The sequence below is a fragment of the Nicotiana tabacum genome, chromosome 4 (assembly GCF_000715075.1).
Source record: "Nicotiana tabacum cultivar K326 chromosome 4, ASM71507v2, whole genome shotgun sequence".
In the NCBI taxonomy this organism is placed as follows: domain Eukaryota; kingdom Viridiplantae; phylum Streptophyta; class Magnoliopsida; order Solanales; family Solanaceae; genus Nicotiana; species Nicotiana tabacum.
The window spans coordinates 35934507-35941972 of NC_134083.1; the positions used below are offsets into that span (position 1 = coordinate 35934507).

Genomic DNA, 7466 nt, shown 5'->3' on the forward strand with positions numbered 1-7466 from the left:
ATGCATCAGACTAGGTTTTCTATCTTAGGAGAAAATTTCATCAGACTAAGATTTTTATTGGGAGAAAATCTATCAGACTAGGACTTTTCATCATAGGAGGAAAAATGTGAAGAGCAATGACAATATTTTATGCACACTAGCAAGATAAATAAAGGCAAAGATTTGAGAAACTTCCCTTTGTCGGCTCTTCTCTTCTCTCTTTTTTTCTTCTTTTGAACCACTTTCCTTGCACTGCTTTGTTCCTGTTTCAAACAAAGAAAATTTTGTCAGTTTTAAAAGTGGTGGTCGGTTTGTGGCCTTGAGTCTTGGGCAGCTTGGCTTTTGCTCAATCAGCGTGAGTCAGTTTCAAGAGACCTTTTGCTTTACATCAACCCTGATCGTTTCACACCCAGTACCATTTGTATTTGTGCTCAATCAGCCTTATCCCAACTGGAGATCTTTGCTTAGGTGACCTTTTCAATGTCTTGAATGTCTTTCTGCTTTTTGAGAAATTTGTCTGTCAGAGAGAATCACCAATTATCTTTGTTTGCGCCCAGTAGGTTGACAAGAGTCTTTTGGGGGCAAACATTTTCACGAACCCTCAAGGCATGTTGACAGTAACGACTAAGTGTGTTGGCCAAATTTACTTTGTACAACTGAAAAGCTGGTAGCAGATTTTGAAATCTTTTCTTGCTTGTTTTGACAAGGACTGACTCAAAGTGAAGGACACAATGATGCAAAGAAACAAGTATTAACAAGAAATGCCCCTGTCGGAAGGACAGAAGGAAGAGTTTTTTTTCTTCTTTTCTTCCCTTTTTATTTTGCGGTAACTAGCCTTAATGATCATGACATGCATTTTGGACTTAACAGTCTGATCTATCAAACTGACCAAATCTTCCCTTTTACCATTCTTATGACTTTGAAGCCGGGCTTGTTCTTGCCAATCCTTTACATCAGCTTCACGACTCACTTTCCACAAGTAGTGCCTCGAGGGATTTTTACCAACAAGCCTCTCTCATTTATTTATCTCTGCTTACTGTCGCCTTACAGTGCCCGTGAGGGTTTTCACTAGTAAGACTCTCTCATTTTTTTCTTCTTTATTTTTCTTTTTCTTTTGCTTTCTAGTGTGAGCAAATTGACAGTGTTCTATGCGTGTGACAACTGTTGCTCATTGCATGCGTCTCTTGGCATTCTTGAAGGCATATCGGGAGGTCTTTATTTGGAAGATTTTTGGATAGGGTTGGAAAGAAAGGTCGGCGTGGAGGCTCTAAGTAGACTCAATATGATGGGTTGTACACTTTACAACTCTTGGAATCGACTCTTTCAAAAGTGAAATAAAATTTTTGCCCCAGTTTCTGATACTGGGGATTTTTGAATTTTTTTTCTTTCTTTCTTTTTTCTTCTCTTTTTTTTTTCTTTTTTTTTTGAATTCTTATTTGGTTGGACTGAACCGTGTAAGGCTGCCTACATATCCCTTTTTTAAAGGAATCAGGTTTAACGTAGTTCAAACATCTGACCTAACTATTATTTTTTCATTTTTCTTTCTGCTCTTTTTTTTTCTTTTTTCCTTTTTTTTTCAAAACAAGTTGCCCAACTTCTATTTTCTAGGATATGGACCTTTGACTATTCTATTTTTTTTGTTTCACTTGTACTTTCTAAGAGTTTCCCCAGTTTGTACTCTTAGGGCGTGGACTTTTCTTTTCATTTTTTCTCTTTTTTTTTCTTTGTTTTTTTCTTAGACTTTTGAGTCTAAACTTGATTCCAAAAGAGGGCGGTCAAAGAAAATAACACTGGCTCGAAAGAGGTAACGAAGGTATAAAGTATTTGGATAGCAGAAAAAGGGCCTCCCAGCCTCGAGAATGCCAATCACATTAGCCCTTCACAATCACGACATTGATGTACATGTTGCTTTCTGGTCTTTTTCAGTGTAAAGTTGTATGAGCAATACTTTCCTCGCAGTGAATGACCCTTGTCAATTTGGGTGACTTTTCTTCGATTTTGTCTTGATGTAGAAGATGCATTTTGCCAATAAACTGATCCATTTCAAGTTGACTGGGATACACCTTCTTTTGAAAAATTCTTTCTATCTCTTAGTGCTAAACAGACGTCAACCCGTCCGATTATCCTTAAGCCCGATTTTCTCAATGATTCAAAAGGTAGAGATCCTTAACTATTATGAGCATGACTGCTTTTATTCCATGTAAACTTGTTTCATTCTTATTTTCCGAATGTTTCATGTCTCTATACATCTTCAAAAGTCTCTTTCTTAGTTATCCAATTCAAGACTAAATCAGTTTTCTAAGATCTGACCAAAAATTCCGCATGCATGTCATGTCACTAGAACTAGCGTGAAAAGAACTATGCACAAAAATGGACACAAAATGACTGACTGCTTTTTATTGAATAAAGAATAGCAGGGTCCGATAACACAAAAAGAAGAAGAAAAGAAGACAAAATAAGCTACCATGGCTAAAAGAGGAGTGACTTTCCAGTTGTTAAGCGACATCTTAGCCACACATTCGCACATCAGCATTACTACAACATTTAACCGTTTTGATTGCTCTGGATTCAACACTCAAATTTTGACAATCATCTAAAGCAGGCCATGTCCTATTGCTCAAATCTGGTAAAGTCAACCCCACATTTGTCTCCATTTTTATTTTTCACCGCCAACTTTCCTATTTGCCTTTCTGTGATCTTGGATCAACAACAGTTGTGTTTGTTCCATTGGTTGAAAAGATGCTTTTATTTCCGAAGGATCCTGGAATCGCCATTGCAAACCAACAAACCGAACACATTTAACTAGCTTTTTATTTCAAAACAACAAGCATGTTAGAATAAACACTCTCTTTCTTTTTTTCCTTTTCTCTCTTTTCTCTTTTTTTTTTGTTTCTTTCCTTTCTCTTTTTTTTCTTTTTTTTTCATTCGATAGAACCTGATGTGGGTTGCCTACGCATCATGTGGGAATATGAATCAGATCTTGCGTAGTTCGGGAGGATTATGAATAGGTAAATAAGCTAAAACTTTTTTTTACTTTTGAAAACACTCAAACAATGAAAGCATTTAGAAAAAGAATATGTACTTTTTGCAATTTTGTTTTTGTTAAATTTTCGAAAGAAAGGCTTTTAAAGAGGAAAGAAAATATTTTTATTTTTGATTTTTTTATTTTGATTTTATTTTTAAAAGAAAGACTTCTAAAGAAGAAATAAAATATTTTTTGTATTTTTGATTTTTTTTTTTAATTTTGGGAAAAAGACTTCTGAAAAAAAAGGTAGAAAATATTTTTTTGGATTTTGATTTCATTTGTTTTCTTTTTCTAATGAAAGGATCCTACAAATAAAATATTTTTTGATTTAAAATTTTTCTTATTTTTTATTTGTTTGGAATTTTCTAAATAAAAGACTCCTAAAGAAGAAATTAAAGAAAAATATTTTTGAATTCTTTAAAAAATGGGGCCGGAACCGATGAGGTTTGCCTACGTATCTCACATCCGGTGAGAATCAGACCCACGTAGTTCTGCCAGTTTTGACGGAACAAAGGAAACAATGACTTTTGAAAATATTGGCATATTTTCTCTTTCTTTTTTTTCAAATTTTCGGCAGAGTTTCGAAATGTTTCAAATACCTACCTCACTCTTGTTGTTTGTTTTTGTGATTTTTCTTCTCTATTCTAGAAGCCAGTCAACATGCAAGTCGAAAAAAATAAATGCACTAGTAGCAAGTAATAATGCATCAGGATGGTCCTTTAATTTTGGGTACACCTATCCTAGACGGACCCAACCCCTGTGTTGAGTCCCCTAAGTCAAATGCACGTGATGCAAGCAAACGTACCTACTAGGGATCCGGCATGAGGCTGTGTTATTCTAAGTTTAAATCCTGGGTGTATTGTTCTAGACCTGGCTTACCCGAGCGGACAACTCGAGCCGGGGGGGGCAGGAGGCAGCGTACCGGGAATACAGAAGCTTCACCGGCTTGGCAACTTATCCGAACCTCGTTCTAAAATTAGGATATGACTCTAACAGAAAAGAAGCCACGCGAAGCGCACGCTCCCCGGAAGATTTAGAAGACTCAGAGAAAATGAGGGTTTCGTAGAAGTTTTATATACAGTTCACGGCAATATCAAAGCGGTAAAAAGCGGTATTTAGCACATTAAGCTCAAACACATAAAAATCAAAACCCTGAATCAGAAGTTCTGGGTTCTTGTCCCCAGCAGAGTCGCCAGAGCTATCACACCTCTTTTTTTCCGAAGGGGGATAAGGGAGTTTTTCCAATTAAAGTGACATTAATCGAAATGGAATTATTTATTTGATCAGAATCGCCACTTTGAATAATTTATGGTGTCCCAAGTCACTGGTTTATTTTAAAATTCCAAATCGAGAAAATTTAACTCTATTTATGGTCCGCGAATACAGAAGATCGGGTAAGGAATTCTATTAACTCGGGAGAAGGTGTAAGGCACTCCCGAGTTCCGTAGTTTTAGCACGGTCGCTCAACTATTAATAATTGGCCTAATTATCTGATTTATTACATGTTTGAACCTATTGTGCATTTTATTCCTTTTAACCGCTTTTAATATTTATGAAAATTATTTAAATAAGTCGCGATGTCGCGCACTTATTATTTTTGTACACATTGTGAATCGTGTCACGTGAAACGCACCCGTGACTCACAATATGTTTATTTAAATTAATATTTGAATTTATGGTCAATTCACGTGAAACGCGCACTGGAGTTGGGATTTATGTATCATGACTATACCACGGAAACCGTACCCATAGTCACGATGATTTATTATTAATCGCGCCCAAAGCAAGTTACGATGTACATGGATATTTCTTAACTACATTTGAGATACATTGTGAGGCCAAGAGTTTATGGATATGGAATTATTGTGAAAAAATGGAGTAAATCAGTTATGGAAAAGTGTACTAGTTTGTAGCCTTACTTACATGTGGACCAAGTAATATTCAATAGTACATTAGTGATGCCCAAATTTTAGCACCTTTGCCAACTGAATTATCATGTGCACCCATTATCTATCTTTTGTCCAAATACCGAAATGCCCCCATATTCCCGTCAATTAGAAAACATATTAACAAACGAGCACTAAAATGCCTCACCAAGAATGAAACCATCATGGAGATAATTGGAATAACGGTACAAACATGAAATATTTTCCACATGAACAAACAAATAAGGCATGATAAACAAGACACTAAAATAAAGGATAGGGATCATGTATTCATAAGCAATGTACTGTAATCAAGTGAAAATCAGAAAAGCGAGACGAACCCAATAATTAACATAACAACTCCAAGGATATATGCTCAGATAAAAAAGGAACATATCCAAACAAAATAAATTCTATAAAGGAACTAAATCCATCTGCTTCTGATTCAACAAAGAAGTCCAATATTTTGCAACTTAAGAAGTTAGTATTATTAAATTGTTTCACCAAATAAAGTACACCCACCTTATTAACTCAAAACCAATCTGCTTTTAATTCTGAAACTTATTCTATCATATAGGATTCAACAGAAAAAACCATACTACTTCACAAATCAGTATAATACCAATATAATCTAAGCAATGAACACATCGCTAAGAAATGCACAAAGCACCAAAATTGCACAAGAACACTAATAACAAACTAATCACTGTTTTAACCAAGGCAAAGGCACTCTTGTTTAAAAGTGAAGAATAAACACAGAGCCAAACAAATATTACAATCAAATGCTACAAGAATAAAATTCAAAAATTGAATAATGAACAAGAGTTCAGTATTGAACCTTTTCAGAAGCCAAACGTCTTCAAGAAAATTTTTTATTAGCAATCACGTTTGAACCCAACAACGGAAAGCATAAAGCAAGAAGTGGCTCACATTTTTTGACTGGGACTTTGGACAACGGAAGCGTCGAATAGATTTCAAACAGAGGCCTCATTGACTCGATGAGTTTTGCGGTGGCTTAAAGGGTATTTACGGACTGTTTTTCGGCCGATGTTTTGGGGGTTAATGGCTGAAGCAATGGTGTTTCAAACGGGTGATTACGGGCTGGAATTTCGGTGGTGTTAAACTGATTTGAGAGTAGAGTTTGGTGGGTGCATTTCAGGTGATGAAGATGGAGGTTTTTAGGTAGTGACGGGAAGTGGGTTTACTAGAGGAGAGATGATGGCTTTTATGGCTAAACCCAGGTGAAGAAGGAGGAGCTGCTGGGAATTAGGAAATTGAGAGTAGCCCTTCTTTTTTTTTTTGTGTCCGGGGCCTCTCGAAATTAGGTCTTAGGGATTAATTGGTGGCCAAGTAAAAAGAGTGTGTATGGGCATGTGAGTTTTTTAGAGAGAGCATGGGAGTTTGTTACAAAAGATAAGGAAGAATCTTGCCACATGAAAATAACTCATTGATTCTTGCTTTAATTAATATTTTTTTTCTTTTAAGAGTGTAAAATAAAAATACTAGCTAAATATTTTAAAATCAAGAACATATAATTTTTGTGATTTTTAATTTTCTTAAATAAAACCTACTAAAAATAAAATAAAGGTTAAAACATGTAGATTAAACTTAAAATTATTTACATACTAAAAAGTGTTGAAAAATCACAAATATGGTAAAATATTAGGTGCTCACACATATGAGCTTAAATATTCTAGTTTTGGTCGAGCTAAAATAATCTAAAGATACTTTTAACATGGTGTGATATTGTCGTCTTTACGATTTTCTACAAAAGGTCTCTCACTGTTAAGAGTATTCAACACCGTATAAGTTGATACCTTGTGTTTTTCTTGCTTTCCACGTGAGACTTATTCGCACACACGCAACAATCTTCCCCTTGAACTAAGTTTGACATAACACATTACCATTATATTCATGGATTAATTTGAAGATTAACTGTATGACACCCACATCATCCTAGTATTTATATGATCACCAAAGCCCAAACATTGTGTATGCGTCTTCAAATCTACGGATAAGCCGACATCTAGATGGGAAAAGGCACTAAGCCGGGCCCCACACCACACTCTTCCATTTTCATACTCTTCTGTCAAACTATTGGCTTTGATATCAATTGTTGGGCAAAACAGTCCAAAAATACTCTTATTATGGTGTGATATTGTCTGTTTTGGGTCAAACTCACACTATTTTATCCAAAAGGTCTCACACTATTAAGAATAGAGAAATTTTCATAAACAACTATTGTTTAGTAGCTATTAACTTTCAATAGCTACCATATACTTAATTACTTCCTATAGCTACATTTTCAGTTGTTATGGTAATATATTCGATGTATTCAATCTATTGTATTCATGAATACAGTAGGTAAACTCGGCTAAAAAATGGGAAAACACAACTGTATGCTTATTTATTCAGGTGTATTCGCATTATGTATTTATGAATACAGTAACGGAAATCAACGTAAAAATAGGTCCCTCCAACTGTTTAAAAATGGAAAGTGGATCAATTAACGTGATACACTCCTAATATAACTCAAC

General features: G+C 35.2%; 1 long non-coding RNA gene across 1 annotated transcript; it reads right to left on the bottom strand.

Moving 5' to 3' along the window:
* Window positions 1-2632: 2632 nt before the first annotated feature.
* Window positions 2633-6264, bottom strand: LOC142180281 (uncharacterized). The gene is made up of 2 exons (XR_012708621.1): window positions 5768-6264; window positions 2633-2740 (listed from the first exon to the last, which is right to left on the bottom strand). It is a non-coding gene; the product is annotated as an uncharacterized LOC142180281 (long non-coding RNA).
* Window positions 6265-7466: the final 1202 nt, after the last annotated feature.